This window comes from Felis catus, chromosome B4 (genome assembly GCF_018350175.1).
Source record: "Felis catus isolate Fca126 chromosome B4, F.catus_Fca126_mat1.0, whole genome shotgun sequence".
Lineage (NCBI taxonomy): Eukaryota > Metazoa > Chordata > Mammalia > Carnivora > Felidae > Felis > Felis catus.
In genome coordinates this window covers 139,761,795-139,781,222 of record NC_058374.1, presented here as the reverse complement: position 1 = coordinate 139,781,222, position 19,428 = coordinate 139,761,795, and the positions used below count along the sequence as shown (strand labels likewise).

Here is a 19,428-nt window from a genome sequence, read left to right as displayed (position 1 = left end):
TACATCCTTTAAATTTTAGCATATCTTACACGTGCACATTTATAATTTGTTTCTGACAATTTTATTATTTTATAGTTTCAGTGGCTGAACCCCTACTTGTGTGGGCTCTTCTCCATGGTCGTGGCCGGCACTCTCCAAAGTGCTCTGGGATTGCAGATTGTGACCTCATGTTTGGTAAAGCTTATCTGGTGTGGATCACATGGACAAATTGAGAGAAAGAGGGTTTTCATGGAGAAAATTTAGGTTGTTTCTATAAGTTCTCATAGGTACTTCCAACAAAGATCTACCTTTTATTGTTTCACTTAGAGTTTCCTAAACCAGCTAATAAATGTGACTATAGGTTACTACTAGATGTATAATATCTATATTATTATATAGATATTATAAATGATCGTTTGATTTTTTTTTTCCCAAGTCCTGCTTAGATTGGTCACATCTCCTTCTTTGCTGGCAGGTGGATTTAAACAAATTTTTTTTTAATGTTTATTTATTTTTGAAGGAGAGAGAGAGAGAGAGAGAGAGAGAGCACTCAAGGGGGAGGGGCAGAGAGAGAGGGAGACACAGAATCTGAAGCAGGCTCCAGGCTCTAAGCTGTCAGCACAAAGCCTGACGCAGGGCTTGAACTCACAAACTGTGAGATCGTGACCTGAGCAGAAGTCAGACGCTTAACCGACTGAGCCACCCAGGCACCCAGTTATTTCTAGTAGGTTTCTACTAAGTGTGCAGTTCTTTGGGTTTCTAGGATTTATTCAGGAGTCACTTTTACATCCCCCCCACACCCTTGAATGGACCCCAAGACTGTCTTTTTGGCTTAAAACAAAGTATTTTAGTCTGTAAGTTAGAAAATGTCCCCAGAGAAACACGGGTGTAAGCTTACGTGTTAGCAAACCTTGCTGTTCCCCAGGGAGCTCCCTTTATTTCACGCAAACTCGGCTACGCGTCTAAAGGATTTCAGTTGTGTTTTAGCCCGTGTACTATGATTGTTACATAAGGAGATAAATATTCGTATTGTCTGGTCTATTCATCTGAGAATCACTGAAAACTGTAAGTGGATGAAGTAAAGTACTTAGCCCTTTTTTTCTAAGCGACAAAGCTGACACGGTTAAGAGGCTAGCCCTAATTCTCTCTGTAAGTAACTTAGGGAAGCCGGATTTACCTTGATGGTGAGTTTCCACCTCCTTCACGTCATTGCGGTTTTTAAAACAGATCTCAGGGACCCTCATCACTTATCACTGTGCCCCTCGTGGCAAGGCACTTAACAGCTCTTTGAGGACTTTGTTTTTTCGTGTGCGCACATTCGATTTTCTTCCTCGCGCGTTGTGAAAACGTGAAAAAGTGGGACTGAATCTTGACGAGTGGTGTCTGAGCCACGGTGCCTAGACCAGCTCCAGGCACATTACAGTTGCTTGATAACTACTGACAGAGTTGGCATAATTCCAAGGACCTTCAAACTCTAAACTGCAGCTAAAAGAATCTAGATAATTTTCCCAAAGAGAAAAAGAACCATCAGAGAGCTGAAGATCAGCCAGGCCAGTTCAATCCCACAGGCATCAGTAAAGGGAGGTTTTGAATGGTTGGGGTCAGTGGGGTGGCACCAAGGGGGCATAAAGTCTCCCCATATCCCCTTGGGAAACACGGAGGAGAAACATCCCCAATGCTAACGGGTTGGCCGGTCTTTGTCAAAGCAGACACCCTGCTTTGTTCTGGGGCAGCCTCTGGGAGGCAAGGGTCAGTGGGGCTTGAGCTGAGGGAGGTTCCTTTGATGGACCCAGCTCTAAGCCCTCTCTTCCTTGCCCTCAATAGCAAGCGACAGGAATGGACAGACATGGGGGTACCCAGTAGTTGACAGGATCCCTAGGGTGGGGAAGGGGTGAGGAGGGAGAGGTTTGTTGTGGGAAATGCTGCGGCCGACAGGGATTTTTCTTCTAAGAGGAAAAGGGAAGAAGTAAGGAGCAGGTGATGTGCTTAATTCCCTTGACTTGTGTCATTTACCTATTACTATTTACATTTATTATTAACACGCTGATGCATTTCCATTTTAAAAGGATTCTAGAAACGCACCGTGAAAAATTAAAATGTCTCCTTCAACTCGTGCCTTACCTCCTATTTGCACTCAAGTGTCCGACCAGATACCATCAAAGTGCTCCATTTGGTGTGGGGGAGCACCCCACATCCCTCCCCTGTTCCTGTGTGTGTGTGTGTGTGTGTGTGTGTGCGCACGCACACACGCATGCGTGCGCACATCCTAATATCAATGGGATCACCTTGGGGCACCTGGGGGGCTCAGTCGGTTGAGCGTCCGATTTCGGCTTAGGTCATGATCTCGCGCTCTGTGAGTTCCAGCTCCGCGTCGGGCTTTGTGCTGACAGCTCAGAGCCTGGAGCCTGCTTTGGATTCTGTGTCTCCCTCTCTCTCTGCCCCTCCCCTGCTCGCTCTGTCTCCCTCTCTCTCTCTCTCTCTTTCTCTCTCTCTCTCAAAAATAAATAAAAACATTTAAAAAATTAAAAAATAAAAGAATAAAATTTAATGGGATCACCTTATACCCTTTCAATGACTTTTTTCACTTAGCAATGTACCTTACAGATTTTGCAAGCTGGCCCTGTGTTCTACCTCCAATTTTTAACTACTATTTATAGGAGTCCATTGATTGGGTTCTCAATGATTAACTTACCTGTTTCCCTCTTGATGATGATTTAATTTGTTCTCGTGAGTTTGCTCTTACAGACAATGCTGCAAGAACTTCTCTGTACATGCACACACATGGGTCAGGCGTGCAGGCTGCTACTTCCTTTACCAAGATTCCTAAAATGTAAGTCTTGGATCAAAGAGTCTCTACGCATCATTCTTCCAATTGACTGATAAATTGCCCTTTTAAAAAGCTTTATCAACGCATCCTTCCGGCAAAATGCAAAGACAGCACATCCTCCCCCAGACTTCCCGTTACGATTTTTATACTTCCTTCCTCATCGAAAACACCTTTAGTTTCTGTTTCAAAATCTTCTCATGTGTTTATTGGCCATTTTATGTCACGTTCAGTAAACCCACAGTTCAGATCCTTTGGCTATTTCCGACTGGGTTGTCTTTTTTGTGTCGGTTTGCGTGGACCCTTTGCAGAATCTGAATATTCGTCTTTTGCTTTTGCCATTGGAAATATTTTTGTCCTTCTGGCAGCTGTCAGTATCTTTGTGACTTTTGTCATTTATCGCAGGGAATTTGTCAACCTCTTTCCACGGGGCCTCTAATCCTCCCACATCACAATGCTTTCCCCGCCACACGTCATTAGCGATATTTTTCGGGCTTACATTTTTAATCAAACTGAAATCTATTTACGTTTACTGTAAGTGATGCTGCGTCTATACTTTCTTTTAGCAAGTGGGTCGTCGACGATCCCAGCATCATTTATTAGTTAGACGTTCTGTTTCACAGAAACGTCACTGTTATTACGTTAATGCAATTTTATGCGCAAACTCCCTGATGTGTCAGTTTGCTCCCCGAATGCCTGTCCCGCTGCCTCACGTGTTTGTACACTCTGATGTCATACTGCTTTCGGGACCCTACTTCAGGCCGCGTCAGCCGGGCAAACCCCCAACCACGTTCATGTCCGCCGTGTATCTTTCCAAAACGGTGCCGGCTGTTCCCATAGACGTCCTGTCCATTCGAACCAGAGCATGAACTCCTCAGGCTCTATCACAAAACCTATTGGCGTTTGCCTGGGATGTTGATGGAAGGTGTGGATTCTTGAGGAGAAAGGACGTGTGAGGACACGGAGGCCTGTCCTGGGTGGCAGACACTTATAGTGTCCCAAACCACGTCCCCTTTCCTCCTGGACACGTCGGGGACGGCGTTTCTCACCTTCCCTCGCATTTGGGCGTCAGCCTGTCAGTAAGTTCCAGACAGGTGTTCGGTGAGCCACCTCCAGCTGAGCCACAGAAGCCACGTGCCCTGTGCCCACCACCCCCCCCACACCCACAATCTCCCACCTGCATGAGGACCCCCAATTTTTACTTTTCCAGTAGGTTAGTATGGTCTGGAGTTCTTTTTATGTTATTATTTCGGCTGTGAATAAAACCCTTTCTCTTCTATTACATTTTCTATTTGGTTGTTGCTGGTTCTGGAAAAACTATTGATTTTTGTCGGTTGATATATTCGGTCTCAGGTAGCTGAGCCCTCATGACCGTTTTGAGCCATTTATCAGCTTATGCTTGTGCATTTTTGTAGGAAAGAACATTCTCATATACATAATGCCATATTTCTCATGCTACCTTTTTTTCCCATCTTTACCTTGTTAGAACCCTTCGCGCCGTGTTAAACAGTGATGTATCGTGGACATCCTTGCTGAGCTGATGTTTAGAAAATATCACTCATGTCCACTGTTAAGTATGATGCTTGCTTCAGTTTTCTGGTAAATACTTTTTATCAAGATAAGAGTGTTTCATTACTGTCTCTGTTTTCTAAGTGGTTTTTGTCAGGAATGAGCATCGGCCTCCATCAAATGCTTCTTCAGCGTCTAGTGAGGTCATTAAAGCTTTTCCTTTATTCTCTGGCTGTAATAACCCCGATGATAGGTTTTTCTAACCATTCTTATATTCCTGTGATTAACTCTGTGTGGTTGCCAGGCATTATTTTTAATACCTTGTTGATCTTGATATTAAATATCATTTAGGATTTATTCATCTGTTTACGGTAGGCTTGGGTATAGATTTTTCTTGTTGCGCCTGCTTGTCAAGTGGTATCTTAATTACACCAGCTATTTTAATGAAAAGAGGATCTCTGCCTCTTTCTCTATTCTCTGGAGGTTTACAGAAACTTGTTAGATAGAAAACGTGGTGGGCATTTACTACGGCAAAGGTATATTTCCTCCTTTTAGCCACCCTCATAATAGATTCCGTTGATATACGTGCATGTATGATACAGCTGTAGATTTTATTCCCTAAATATTTATTTTTTTATCAGAGTTACACATGAAGAGCTTTAAAAGCTAGAAAATTTGAGGGGTGCCTGGGTGGCTCGGTTGGTGGGGCATCGGTCTTCGGCTCAAGTCATGATCTCGCAGCAGAGCTTGGAGCCTGCTCCCTCTCTTTCTGCCCCTTCTCTGCTCATGCTCTGTCTGTCTCTCTTTCTCAAAAGTAAACCTTAAAAAAGTTTTTTTTTTTAAAGCTGGAAAGTTCTACAAGTCTCTTATACCAACGAAACCGTCCCTGGGACAATGCTGTTTCTATCTGCTCCCAGAAGCAATCACCGACTCTGTTTTAGCTGTTTCTCTTTGAGACTTACTCTATTTAAGTAATGCATTTTTCCAACAATTTTTGATTCTTTATCATTAGATATTAACTACTCTTTTCCTACCAAAGAAGTTGGGGACTTGATTTTCTTTCGATCGCCCCGAAACCCACATACAACAGTGTCCCCCCCAACCAAACTTGTTACGACGGGCAGATAGTAGTTTCCGTCCCGGATAGGTTTACATTCAATGTTTATGTAATTCTGTACGTAAACATTTTTGTATGTGAACCAAGTACAGTAATGTAGTATTTTATAATACTTTTCATTGTTTAAGTTAACAAGTATCTCTTTCTTCTTGCCTAAAATAATGGGTGACAAATTCACCACCAGATCTGCGTAACCCCGTCCACACATTTGAGTTAGGGAAGACTTTCTTTATGAAATTAAGACATATACACACACGCACGTGCACACACGCACACACACAGATGCATATGTCATAATGTAATTACTTCATAAATTACCACCTGTAGACGCATCCATGTACCTACACGTGAGGGTGGAAACATTTCCAGCATCCCATGAAATCTTCGTCCCTCCGTCCCAGGATGTACCTCCTCCCCAAGCTTAGCTACTGTCTTGAATTCTGATGCCACAAGTTGCCTTTGCCCTGTTTCTAACACACATGTGCCCACGCGTGCGTGTGTCTGGGTTCTTACCCTGAACGTAATGGCTTGAGGATCATTTGTATTGTTTCGTGCAACGGCAGCTGGTTGCTCTATAATTGCCCCAATGTCGGATAATTTAAGTTTTTCGTAATGTGCACTCCTCTCCTCTACCTGTGGAAATTCTTGTTTGTGAAGTGGCTGAGGGCTGCATTTTGCTCTTTTATTGACACGATTTCTGTGAATTCGAGTGATGAATTTCAAATGAGCACAATTTACTGATCTAACACTTCTCTCTGTTAATGATCTCTGCATCTTTAATAAAATCTCTTCCTATTCCGGGGCGCCTGGGTGGTTCCGTTGCTTAGGCGTCTGACTCCTGATTTCTGCTCAGGTCATGATCTCCCGGTGGGCGAGTTCGAGCCCCCCGTTGGGCTCTGCGCTGACAGCACGGGGGCCTGCTTGGGATTCTCCTCCCTCTCTCTCTCTCTCTCTCTCTCTCTCTCTCTGCCCCTCCCCTCAAAACAAAAAAAAATAAATAAATTAACTTAAAAATAAAATAAACCTCTGCCTATTCCAAGGTCAGGAGATGAGATAATAAAACACTTTCCTCCCACCTGATGACTTACCTTTTCAATCCTTTGAAAAAGAGAAGTTCTAACACTTCATCTATTTCTTCCGTTACAGTTAGTGCTTCTGTGTCGAGACTGAGAAATCTTTCCAACACCAAGCTCATTCAAAAATTCCTTATGATACATTTCATAAGTTTTAGCGATTTAGCATTCATATCTAAGTTTACTTTTTTCATATCTAAACTCGAAATATGTCTAGGATTGGTTTTTGTATAATTATGTGAGGTAGGAGATCGAAACATTTTTTCCCCTATGGGTATCCAAGGACCCAGAAGCTGTCATTGAAAAGGTACTGTACCTATGATGCCATTGTTGTCACAAATCTGGCCATCCGCAGTGTATGCAGGGCCCATGTGACAAGCACGAATGAAGACTCCCAAAGCATAGTGTAAATAATTAAATGTAAGTCAAGCCAAAATGTTATTACATAGAATTCATTCTAACCCCTCCATTGACAAATGTATACTTTCTCTCCTCAAATTTCCCTTTAATAAAAGTTATTTCCACTAAAGCATTAATTTGACTTTTGTCTCATAACGTCCATTATGTGTATTATTTTCGTTAGCACTCAGCTAAAAATATTTTCTTCTTAATTCTTTTGACTAAAAAGTTATGTACAAGTGTCTTATTTGATTTCCACACGTGTGATGATTTCCTAGTTACCTTTTTGTTATTAATTTATCATTTCAACACTTTGATGATATTTCCATTAGCTTTTGGCTTCCATTTTCCTCTTGATGAATTGGCTGTCAGTTGAGTGTTGTTTCTTTGAAGGAGATCTGGTTGGTTGATTGATTTAGATTTAAGGCAGTCTTGGATTTTCAGAAGTCTTTTATATTGTAATTAATTGTGATTTTCTTTTTATTTATTCTGCCTCCATTTCATGTTGAGTATGATTTGATATTTACAGTCACGTTTGGAAAATCCTTACCCTCATTTTTTTCCCATGCAATATGGTAATATGTATTGGTCCCATACAATATTCTTTTTCCCCTTCTCCTGGGACTTCCCTTACACATATGTTGAAGGTTTACATCGCATCCCACATGCCTCTTACTGATTTTCTGGGTTTTTTTGAAGTACCTTTGTCACTAAGCACATTTCTGAATATTTTCTTCTGACCTGCCTTCCAGTGTTGCAATTGTCTCTTCAGCTACGACTGATTTTGAATTAAACCCTTCCATTAAATTGTTCATCCCTTGGCTTATTTTTTAATTCTTGATTTTTCTCTTATTAGGTGCCCATTTTCTACATACATATTAGTTTTGTCTTTTATTTCCTTGGGCACACCACACATACTTATTCAAAAGATGATGTGATAATTCAGTATCTGAACCCTCTGTGGGCATGTCCCTGCTTCATTTCTTTGGTTTGGAGTCGTGTTGTCATCTCCTGTGCCTGTTTATTTGTAGTAAATGCTGGCCATGGGATTTGGAAAATTGTAGAGACTATTTGATGCTCCGGATAGCTTTGCCTTCTTCTTCTAGGATGAGATGATATTGGTCTCTGGCCAGTGGCCAGGCTAGAGACACCAGTAATCTCACAACACATAGTCGAGGCAAGTGCAAACCTGGACTCCTTTATTTTTAGGGCCCTCTCTTCCCAGATGACTCTCCCACCCATGGTGTATCCTTCTTGGCCACTAGCCCAAATTTGGGGGAGTTTCCAGACCCCTTTCTTTGGCAGACTCTTCAGGAGACTGACGCTGAGGCACAGGTTGTGTGGAGTTTTGTTGGACTATGTTCTTGGGAACAGCACTTCCAGCACCGGAGAGGCAGACTGGGGCAGAGTGGAGGCTGAACTGGAATGGTGGCTATATAAAGTCTCGGCTGGTCCCATGGGGGGACCCACAACTGCAGGTGTCTACACGAGGCTGGTCCCATGGGGGGGGACCCACAACTGCAGGTGTCCTCAGCTCAGACGAGGGGCCGAGTCTTTACTCTGCATCAACCAGGCAGTGAGTCCACACTGCTCCAAGGAGCCCCTGAAGCCCTGGGCACAGCGGCTCCCCCGGCCGAGAGCAATTCACCTGGGTGCTGCCACCAGCGAATGCTCCGGAAGCTGGGGAGCCTTGGTCTACATCATCTGGTCCATCGTAACCAGAAGCCAACCTCATGCTGTTTTCCTTAGAGGTTGACAGGCTTTGTCTCTAAGGTGCCAGAGAATAAATATTCCGGGCTGTGCAGCCCATATGGTCTCTGTCACAACCACTCAACTGTGCTGCTGCTGTGTGAAGCAGCCGCTCTGTGTAACAAATGGGCGTGGCTGCCTTCCAGTGAAACTTTATCTACAAAAGCAGACGCTGGGCCAGGTTTGGCGAAGGGGCTAGCCTTTGCTGACCCCTGGCCTTGGTCCCAGAGGGGGGCTTAGCGGCTCGTCACAATATCCATTTCGCCCTCATCCTGAGTGGGCTCTGGATGTTCACGTCTACGTTTTGCCCCCTCCTCACACTCCAGGGTCGGCAAAAACCCCCGTCGGTCTCTCAGCATCTCACCCACTTTTTCCAAATTTGACAATACTCTCTGCAGCTGTGCTCTCCAATATGGTGGCCAGGAGTTACATGTAGGTATCCAAATTTAAATTAACTGAAATTAAACAAAGTCTAAGGGCACTTGGGTGGCTCAGTGGATTAAGCGTCCAACTCTTGATTTCGGCTGGGGTCATGATCTCACAGTTCGTGGGTTCGAGCCCTGTGGAGGGCTCCTCAGGAACAGTCCCAGGAGCCTGCTTGGGATTCTCTCTCTCTCTCTCTCTCTCTCTCTCCCCCCCTCTCCCTCTGCCCCTCCCCCGCTGGCACACGCTCACACTCTCTGTCTGAAAATAAATAAATCAAAAAAAAATTAAAAACACAAAATTAAACGAAGTCTGGAATTAGGTTTTTCAGCCACGGAAGTGTTGGGTAGCTCCAGGCTACCACGTTGGACAGAGGGAATGCGGAACATGTTCGTCATCACAGAAGGTTCTGCTGTGGCCGTTGGCCGTTGCTCATCTAGAGAAGAGGTTGGCCTCACCTGCCAGGGTCCCCTCAGTGCGTTTTCTCCACATCGTGGTCCCATAACTCTTCTCTCACTTGATATCTGTTCAATGTGGTCAATGTGATTTTATTTTTTAAGTTGACTGATTTATCTTGAGAGAGAGAGGGAGAGAAGGGGAGGGACTGAGAGAGGGAGAGAGAGAATCCCAAGCCGATCCCACGGTCGAAGCAGAGCCAGACACGGGGCTCAATCTCACGAGCCGTGAGATCATGCCCTGAGCTGAAATCAGGTCAGATGCTTACCTGACTGAGACGCCCCAGTCTCAGTGATTTTAAAATGTTTTGCCCTGCCTTTCCGGTTGTTTCTGATAGGATGTTAGTCTACATCATCCGGCTCCTCGTAACCGGAAGCAAACTCATGCTGCTCTGTAGGGTTCTTTTCATGCTTGGTGTGGCCTTCTCCGTGTCGCCTAGTGCAGCGTGAGTATTTTTGTTTCCAGTTCTATCTGGGATTACCCTGCGCCTTTAGTTTCCTGGGGGCATTTCTGAAACTAATCTGCATTTCTTACCCTCAAGGCCTGTTCTGTGTTGTCCAGGGTTTCGCACCTGTTCGTCTTAGGACACTGTTGGCTCCACACTCTGGGCCCTGGGGCAGGTGTGTGTGTGTGTGTGTGTCCGGTGTTTGTCCCGTGTGTGTGTGCACATGAGTGCACTCAGAGTGTCCACACCACCTCTAACAGAAAATTCAAGTTCCGTGTGCACTCACAGCACAGGCTCAAGTTTGGTTTTACCGACATGTCATGTGTCCATTGACAGCTCAGGGACCTGAGCTGACCTCTGAGAGGAGGGTGCGGGGCACCAGGTGTGAGCCACAGGCCCCTTTTCACAAAGGACGTACATGGTATGTTGTGCAGGAAGCCGGTCTCCACACGGGGCTGCAGCTGGTTCCACCCCGGACCCCCATGAGTGTGTCAGTGCTCCGCCCTGGGCCCCGATGAGTGGGTCAGTGCTCCGCCCTGGGCCCGATGAGTGTGTCAGTGCTCCGCCCTGGGCCCCGATGAGTGTGTCAGTGCTCCGCCCTGGGCCCCGATGAGTGTGTCAGTGCTCCTCCCTGGGCCCCCATGAGTGTGTCGGTGCTCCGCCCTGGGCCCCCATGAGTGTGTCGGTGCTCCGCCCTGGGCCCCCATGAGTGTGTCAGTGCTCCGCCCTGGGCCCCGATGAGTGTGTCAGTGCTCCACCCTGGGCCCCCATGAGTGTGTCAGTGCTCCTCCCTGGGCCCGATGAGTGTGTCGGTGCTCCGCCCTGGGCCCCGATGAGTGTGTCAGGGATCCGCCCTGGGCCCGATGAGTGTGTCAGTGCTCCTCCCTGGGCCCGATGAGTGTGTCGGTGCTCCGCCCTGGGCCCCGAGGAGTGTGTCAGGGCTCCGCCCTGGGCCCGATGAGTGTGTCGGTGCTCCGCCCTGGGCCCGATGAGTGTGTCGGTGCTCCGCCCTGGGCCCCGATGAGTGTGTCGGTGCTCCGCCCTGGGCCCCGATGAGTGTGTCGGTGCTCCGCCCTGGGCCCCATTGAGTGTGTCGGTGCTCGGCCCTGGGCCCCGATGAGTGTGTCGGTGCTCCGCCCTGGGCCAGATGAGTGTGTCGGTGCTCCGCCCTGGGCCCGATGAGTGTGTCGGTGCTCCGCCCTGGGCCCCCATGAGTGTGTCGGTGCTCCGCCCTGGGCCCCGATGAGTGTGTCGGTGCTCCGCCCTGGGCCCCGATGAGTGTGTCGGTGCTCCGCCCTGGGCCCCCATGAGTGTGTCGGTGCTCCGCCCTGGGCCCCCATGAGTGTGTCGGTGCTCCGCCCTGGGCCCCCATGAGTGTGTCGGTGCTCCGCCCTGGGCCCAGATGAGTGTGTCGGTGCTCCGCCCTGGGCCCCGATGCGTGTGTCAGTGCTCCACCCTGGGCCCCCATGAGTGTGTCAGTGCTCCTCCCTGGGCCCGATGAGTGTGTCAGTGCTCCGCCCTGGGCCCCGATGAGTGTGTCAGTGCTCCGGCCTGGGCCCGATGAGTGTGTCAGTGCTCCGGCCTGGGCCCGATGAGTGTGTCGGTGCTCCGCCCTGGGCCCCCATGAGTGTGTCGGTGCTCCGCCCTGGGCCCCCATGAGTGTGTCGGTGCTCCGCCCTGGGCCCCCATGAGTGTGTCGGTGCTCCGCCCTGGGCCCCGATGAGTGTGTCGGTGCTCCGCCCTGGGCCCCGATGAGTGTGTCAGTGCTCCGCCCTGGGCCCCCATGAGTGTGTCAGTGCTCCGCCCTGGGCCCCGATGAGTGTGTCAGTGCTCCGCCCTGGGCCCCGATGAGTGTGTCAGTGCTCCGCCCTGGGCCCCGATGAGTGTGTCGGTGCTCCGCCCTGGGCCCCCATGAGTGTGTCGGTGCTCCGCCCTGGGCCCCCATGAGTGTGTCGGTGCTCCGCCCTGGGCCCGATGAGTGTGTCAGTGCTCCTCCCTGGGCCCGATGAGTGTGTCAGTGCTCCGCCCTGGGCCCGATGAGTGTGTCAGTGCTCCTCCCTGGGCCCCCATGAGTGTGTCGGTGCTCCTCCCTGGGCCCCGATGAGTGTGTCGGTGCTCCGCCCTGGGCCCTGATGAGTGTGTCGGTGCTCCGCCCTGGGCCCCGATGAGTGTGTCGGTGCTCCGCCCTGGGCCCCCATGAGTGTGTCGGTGCTCCGCCCTGGGCCCCGGTGAGTGTGTCAGTGCTCCGCCCTGGGCCCCCATGAGTGTGTCAGTGCTCCGCTCTGGGCCCGATGAGTGTGTCAGTGCTCCTCCCTGGGCCCGATGAGTGTGTCAGTGCTCCTCCCTGGGCCCCCATGAGTGTGTCAGTGCCGTGTGGTAGGCCAGGAACCTCCATCGGTCTTAATTTCTGGCTGGGAAGTGCGTCTGTATTTCAGGCATCTGACGGACTCTCCCTTTTCAACCCCATCTGTGCTCTTTTCATTTAATGTGCGTTTAATCCCAACCTCCTGTGTCTGAAGCAGCATCAGAGGACCCTGAGGCCCTGTTCCGTCTTCTGTCTTGGGCAGAAATCCCAGGGGTTTGGGTTTCAAACATTATCACATCCCGTTCCCCCGCTGGCCCTAACATGAGTGTCTGCTCCCTATTTTCTGGGGAAGGAGAAACACTTAGAGTAGCGATTAGCTGTGTGACTTTGGAAAGCTCTGTGACACGGGGTCCGGTTCCAAAGCCCATCATCTTCCCGACGTGTGGTTCTGGAACCAGGCAGCACCTGTGTGCCTCTACTTCTTGGGGTCGGGAGAGCAGACGCTCCGCCCCAGTGACGTCAGAGGCTAGCAGGTGCACGGCTCAGAATCCAGAAAGAATGTCTTTGAGCAGAAGCTTTTATCCTGTTTGGCACAGGAAGTGAAGTCAGTAAACATTAGGGGAACAAAGGCTCAGTTTCCATCAAGAGCAGGCTGGGCGCTGGAGGCAAGGTGACATGGGGCCTTCAAAGCAGGTTCCAGTTCTCCTTCCGCCTCTTCTGAAGAAGGCTGGTTGCTCTGCCGGGCGCCCTCCTGCCACTGGCTCTGGGCCACGGACGGAGGAGGAACGCGGCCCGCGGGTGGTGAGGAGACACAGCGGACGGCAGCGATGAGCCCCGTTCCTGGACGGCAGGGAGGGTGCCCTGAGGGCGGCGTGGGGACCGTGCTGAGTCTGATGGAGAGTCGGCGATGGGGTGGATGAGCACGGATGCAGGGCTGCGTGAAGGATGAGGACGAAACTGAGACCAACCTGATGTTGCAACATCCCACGGGGCGGGGGGGGGGGTGGAGGGGGGTTAAACCCGCCAGTTGGGGAGCCCAGGCTCTAACTGGTGTCCTTACACTTTCTGTTCGGTCGGGTCTTAACCAGAAATCTATGACAAAATATTATTTCCCATTTTCCAACTGATCCTGAAACCTGGATCTTTCTACGTCCGTCCTCGGCATGGTCTTTCAAAGATCCAGACTGTAGCTGGCCAGGCCGCGGGGGGCACGCGGTTGTCCCAACCCCGCCGCCCACCGCAACAGCATCACAGGGTCGCTGGCTGATGGCCGAGTCCCTCAGTCTGACACCAGGCCGACCGAGCAGGGGCCGGAGGGGCCCTCAGCACGGAGAAGAGGCATTTGTTCACCTGCCAGGCCTGCGGCAGGGCACGGGGGACGGTGTTCCGCAAGGTGAAATACGTCTCTGGAAACCCACTTTCCCAACGTTTCCGGCTCCGTCCTCGGTCCCCCGTGTGAGACCCAAGAGTATCGACTGTGCTGCGGGGTCTGTGATTCTGTGTGTTCTCACCTGGGAGAAGGAAAGGTGGAGAGGTGGTTTCTGGGAAGCTTTGAAAAGCCATTATCTAGAATCAGAAACACGAGCTGGTTTGTTTTGTTCTTTTATTTCCTTCTGAAAGCTGAGCAGTCAGAGCTCAGCCGGCCGGCTGTCTTCCGGGTGGGCAGGAGGGAGCCCTCGGACTCGGGGGGCGTCGCCTGAGCAGGTGACAATGACATGCAAATCACTCCCTGCAACCCAGAATAACAGAGGACGGGAGAGCGAGCGTTTGTTGGAGAGCCGCATTTCCCGTGAAGGTTGAAGAAACCATCCGGCTGCTTCGGTCCCCTGAGCGGCCCTCCCCACGGCTGACCTTGTCTGGGGTCAGGGCGGCAAGGGTTGACTCCCACACCCGGATGCCGGCTGCGTTCGGCTCGTGGGAGCACAGCGGCCGTCAGCTCGGGGAGGTCACTCTGTGATGGAGACACGTGTCCCTCGTAGAAGCTCCACGTGCAGAGCCGGCCCCGAACCGGCGACAGAGGGCCACACTCTGAAGCTGCTGGAAGTTGCAAAGGGACGTGATGGGCCCTCCGTCCTGGGGCCTGGCCTGGGGCTCATCCTGGGCAGGATGACAGCTGAGTCTCAGTCTGACACAGAAAGCCTCACGAAGAAAGGGAAGAAAGGAGTCACACCGTGGAGAATCGTGACCTCCAGTCTCGGCCTGGGGCAGGTCTGGGCTCCACCAGAGCTCTTTTGTTTGTTTGTTTGTTTTAACAGTTTTTTAAAATGTTTATTTATATTTGAGAGAGAGACAGAGCGTGAGCAGGGGAGGGGCAGAGAGAGGGGAGGTGCAGAACCCGAAGCAGGTTCTAGGCTCTGAGCTGTCAGCCCAGAGCCCGATGCAGGGCTCGAACTCACAAACTGCGAGATCGTGACCTGAGCCAAAGTCGGCCGCTTAACCGACTGAGCCCCCCAGGCGCCCCTCGACCGGAGCTTTGTGCCTCAGTGGCTGTGCAACGAAAGCAGAACAGGGTCCTCAAGGCAGACAGCCTCTTCTGAGTCGGCTAATACACCCCGACTCGGGGACCCCACCGGGACAAAATGTGCTCGGGAGGTGCTGACAGTGGTGAGCGTAGCCCCGCGCCTGGTGTGGGCGGGGCGTGAGGCCTTCCCGGTTCAGAGTGGCACCTGCTCCCTGCCGTTCCTGGCTGGGTGGGGCAGCCAGAGCTGTCGGCGCATCGTGGACACGGGCATCCATACGTGACTCCTGGTCCTCCCCAGGCCCAGTGGTCCTCTGTGCATAATTCTGATGCTGACCTGCGCGGACAAGACAACAGAAGAGAAGGTGGCCTCCGGGTCCCCTGCCTTGCCTGACGGTGGGGCTATTCTCCTGGCTCTTGGCTTTTCTGCTGCCCAGCCCCCCCCGCCCCCCACTGCGATGTGCAGGGTGCAGAGCGGAGGCCAGGCCCCGGACCCTGCCTGACCTGCCGTCTGGGGTTCCGCACCGTCTGCTTTCACCTCTGAGTCTCTGATTCAAGGAAGCCTCTGCTGGGCTCAGTCCTTCGGGGACACCTGGGGACACGTGGTGGGACCTCAGTAAACATTTGCTGACTTTAACTCAGCTGAGGGCAAACCCAAGAGAAAAGAGATGTGTTTGTTTGTGACCCACCTTCTCCGTAAGTGGCAGGTTGAACCGGACATGAGAGAGTGCTTTCTGAAATTGCAGGGGCGCCCGTGCCCGGCGAGAGGACAGAGCGTGGCTGCGATGCGGACCAGCCACACCAAGTGGGGCACCCGAGGCGGAGAGCCGACCGACGGGGTTCGGTCCCCCTGCTGGGGCTCCTGGGGGGGTGGTGGCGGGGACTACAGACGTAAGCGCCCTGCAGACGGGGCCCGAGAGGGGCCCCCGGAGAGCCGCCGGGGCCCTGAGCCAGCTGCAGGTCTGGAGAGATCCGGCGCCCACGCAAAGACAGACGAACAGCGGAAAAACGAAAGCGGAAACATGTGGCCCAGCGTGAACGAATACCGTGCCTCTGGAGCAGGAGAACCACTCTTATCCGGGCTGATTTTCCCTCTGCTGGAGCCCATCTCGTGAAGAAGCCACGGCCCTGAACCCCTTCCGAATCAGCCTCAAGAATGAAACTGCACGTATTGTCTCCTTCCTGTGCAAAGCATGATACTGATGTCTCCCTTTTGCCCCAGCCCCTCCCTCTTTCCACCTGCCGGGGCTGCTGCTCAGGGAGGGGGCTTTGTACCCGCTGCTTCCATACATGCTGTTTCCATGTTTTTCTCCTGTTTTTCTCTCTTTCTCAGACCCTCCTGCCGGGGAGGCTCCCTCCACGCGGTCGGGGAACTTGCCCGATTCCTTTGCTGGTGTTTGAGGGACGGACCCTCCGCAGAACTCAGACTCCGCTTGCAACCCGAGCCCAGGAAGGCCGCCGTGATCTCGCACAGAAGCCAGCACCCCCTCAACATGCGGCACCCGCCCCCCAACTCCACTTTCCTCTGGCATCGGATCCTGTCTACACCCAACTGAACTCCCTCTGACCCACGAGAATGCTTCTGTCTCCCCCTTCCAGGGGGAGCGCCAGGTGAGCAGGGCCTGCCCGTCCTGTCCCGATGTGTCCCCCTCCCACGGGAGGCCCCGGGGCATCGCGGCTGGACCGGCACTGACCTGAAAAGGGCCATGCACTTGACCCCCCAGGGAACGGAAGGGGAGGCGGTTTGGATCAAATGGGGCAAGCGTTACCACGGTCAGATGATCATCTGAGAGGGATTTGTGGTTAAGACACGGGGAAAATGCCAGTTCACAGATATATCAGTCCAGGTTTAGTAAGAGCAGAAGGGGAAAGATGCCGAGAACGGAGAATGTTCCGCAGGACGCAGAGCAAACACAGAGGAAGAGCTTAGATCCACGTGGACACCACGGAGCCAACTGCGTCGTCCTCACCCGCCCTGGGGCCTCCTTGCCCTCCCTGCCCTCCCTGTCCTCCCCTCACCCTTCCTGCCTTCCCTGTCCTCCCCTCGCCCTCCCCTCGCCCTCCTTGACCTCCCTTCACCCTCCCCTCACCCTCCCTGCCCTCCCTCACCCTCTCCTCACCCTCCTTGCCCTCCCCTCGCCCTCCCCTCCCCCTCTCTGCCCTCCCTCACCCTCCCCTCGCCCTCCCTGCCCTCCCCTCGCCCTCCCCTTCCCCTCCCTGCCCTCCCTCACCCTCCCCTCGCCCTCCCTGCCCTCCCCTCCCCCTCCCTGCCCTCCCTCACCCTCCCCTCGCCCTCCCTGCCCTCCCCTCGCCCTCCCCTCCCCCTCCCTGCCCTTCCCTCACCCTCCCTGACCGTCACCCACAGCGGCCGGGCCTCCATGCTCTGCCCCCCCCTCACCAAACACGTGCCTGTCTCAGGGCCTTTGCACATGCTGCCTGCCCTCCCCAGGAATGTTAGTCCCTAAGATACCCTCAGGGCTCGCTCCCCTGTTCACTTACATCCTGCATAAAGGGTCACCTTCGCAGAAAGGCGCATGGGCTCCTCGCCCCGACCCTGCATCCGCTCTGCGTTTCTCTCATCACCTGATACAGAGAATGATTCCTTTCTCACTTTTGAATCACTATCTCTCCCTCACGTCACAGTTGGTGCAAGAATTTCCAAGGTACAGATTTCAGGAAGAAATTCCATCCCACTGCTTCCCCACCCGGTGGGTCCGGCCTCAGCCAGGACAGGAAGGCATAGTCGCCCTCGACCGGAGAGGGTGGAGCCCCAACGGGCTCTTCGGCTTGAAAATCGCTGTCTGTGGCCTCAAGTGTGTGTGTGTGTGTGTGTGGATTTCATGGCGAGGAGCCTCCATGAAGCCTCTCCTTCTGTCCTGGGATAAAGCAGGACAGGGAACGTCCCTCGTTCGCCTTCGCTCATTCACCCCTTCGTATACGGAGCAAGTGATTTGCGGGTGCTCCTCTAGCACCCGGGACCCTGTGGTGAGTCGGGACACTACATGGACCAGGTTCCGGGCAGCTCCTGGCAGAGCCGACTTTCGGGGGCACCCGCAGATGGTAAAGAAGAGACTTTGGGTTTCGGGAGTGCCAGGAAGTGAGCCGGTGACAGGTGTGAGCAGAGCAGGTCACATTAGCCTGCAGGTGGGGAGGGGTGGGCGACCGGGAGGGAGCTTGGGGGTGGCCAGGGCCGAGGTCAAAGCACCCAGACAGAAGGACCCCCTAGGAAGAGCGAGGGTCCCGAGAAAGGACACCCCACCAGGGTGGCTCAAGTTCTGCTGTCTAAGGAGGCGGCTGCTGGCTTGGGCCTGTGCACACAGAGAGGCAGAGCCCAGGCCTTGAAACTCCCAGAACCCAAACACCATGAGAAGTTCAGGGACAGAAAGGAGGCATTCGATGGAGAATCAAACGCCTGGGAGCCAGCGCTAAGCAAGACAGGCAGGGAGGCGGCCTGCACAGGGGGTCAGTCCTGGGCAGGCTGCGGACCTGCTCGAGCCCGCCCGTGTCTGTCCTGCCCGGTCCACCTGTCCGCTCTACAGCAGGGGCGTCTGAGTGCAGGGCTGGGACGTTCCGGGGCAGGCTGCCGTCAGATGCCCGACACCGTCACGGCGATGGCTGAAGGGCAACGCCAGTTCACGGGCAGAAAGGATCCACCCCTCCACTCGCTCGTGAGCAGAGAGTTACCCGAGCAGATGAAAACAGAAGCTTCCAGAAGGTCTCCCTCCCCATCGCTTGAGAGTTGGCTTGCAGCCCCACGGTGCCAGGCCCTGCCATTAACCTCCTGCGCTTTTCAATTAGCAGCTGTGAGGGGTCCTTGGCAGGTGTCGGGGATTTGGAGGGACGGGCCCCAGGGCATCGCCCCAGGACGCCTTAAAAGGGTCTAAGTGTTCTGTTGGAGGGACGCCCAGGAAACATCGATCAGCTGCAGGTGGGGCGCCTACGTGCGGGGAGGCTTCCGGCCCCAGACCCCATCCCTGCCTCAGGGAGAAGGGTTGTCAGTGGGGCCCGTTCAGGAGCCGCCACCCACGTGACTCTCTCCAGCATCTTCTGCGCTTGGCTCCCCGTGGCGGGTGGAGAGTGTGGGACCAGCGACATCACAACTCCCAGCCCAAGTGAAGGGATTTGTGCCCCCCCCCCGCCAGTAAGGACAATCCTGTTGAATGAACATGCTTGTGTCCGTGTGGCCACTAAGAAACCAGACCAGCACTCTCCACCTGTGAGCTACGTGGCCCTGAGCCCCCAGCCCTGAATGTCACCGCTTCCAGAATTTTCTGCACGTCCCAGATGTGCCACAAAAGAGTCCCGGGACCTTTGACAGCTTGCTCAGCCTCCCTGGGACTCACTTTCCTCGTCAGACCCTGCAGATAACGGAAGCCATTTCAGGAGGGCATTTGAGAGCACGTGGGGAGGAGAGCTCTGCCCCCACGTAAGGCTTGTCCCGTGTCTCCAGACCACCCCCCTCCCCGGGCGTGCATTCGCGAAGAGGCAGGTGAGAGTTGCAGCTCGCAGCAAATACAAAGGTCACGGGCGGATGCTCGCAGTGAGTTTCCCCTGAGAGGTTTCAAGGCACTGATCCTGGTGTGTCCCCACTGTCCCCGGGACCTCTGCGGCCCCTGGCCCCTCACCTCAGGGCAGATCTGAGCTCTTGCCCCAGTGGTCTTTCCTCCATAAAGAGGAGGCTTCTGTGGGCC

At 52.9% G+C, this 19,428-nt stretch overlaps 1 long non-coding RNA gene across 1 annotated transcript; it reads left to right on the top strand.

Moving 5' to 3' along the window:
- The first annotated feature begins 9,486 nt into the window (after positions 1-9,486).
- On the top strand, positions 9,487-16,822 carry LOC109501862. Its single transcript, XR_006601204.1, has 4 exons — positions 9,487-9,548; positions 9,867-9,974; positions 15,484-15,905; positions 16,071-16,822. It is a non-coding gene; the product is annotated as an uncharacterized LOC109501862 (long non-coding RNA).
- The last annotated feature ends 2,606 nt before the right edge of the window (positions 16,823-19,428 follow it).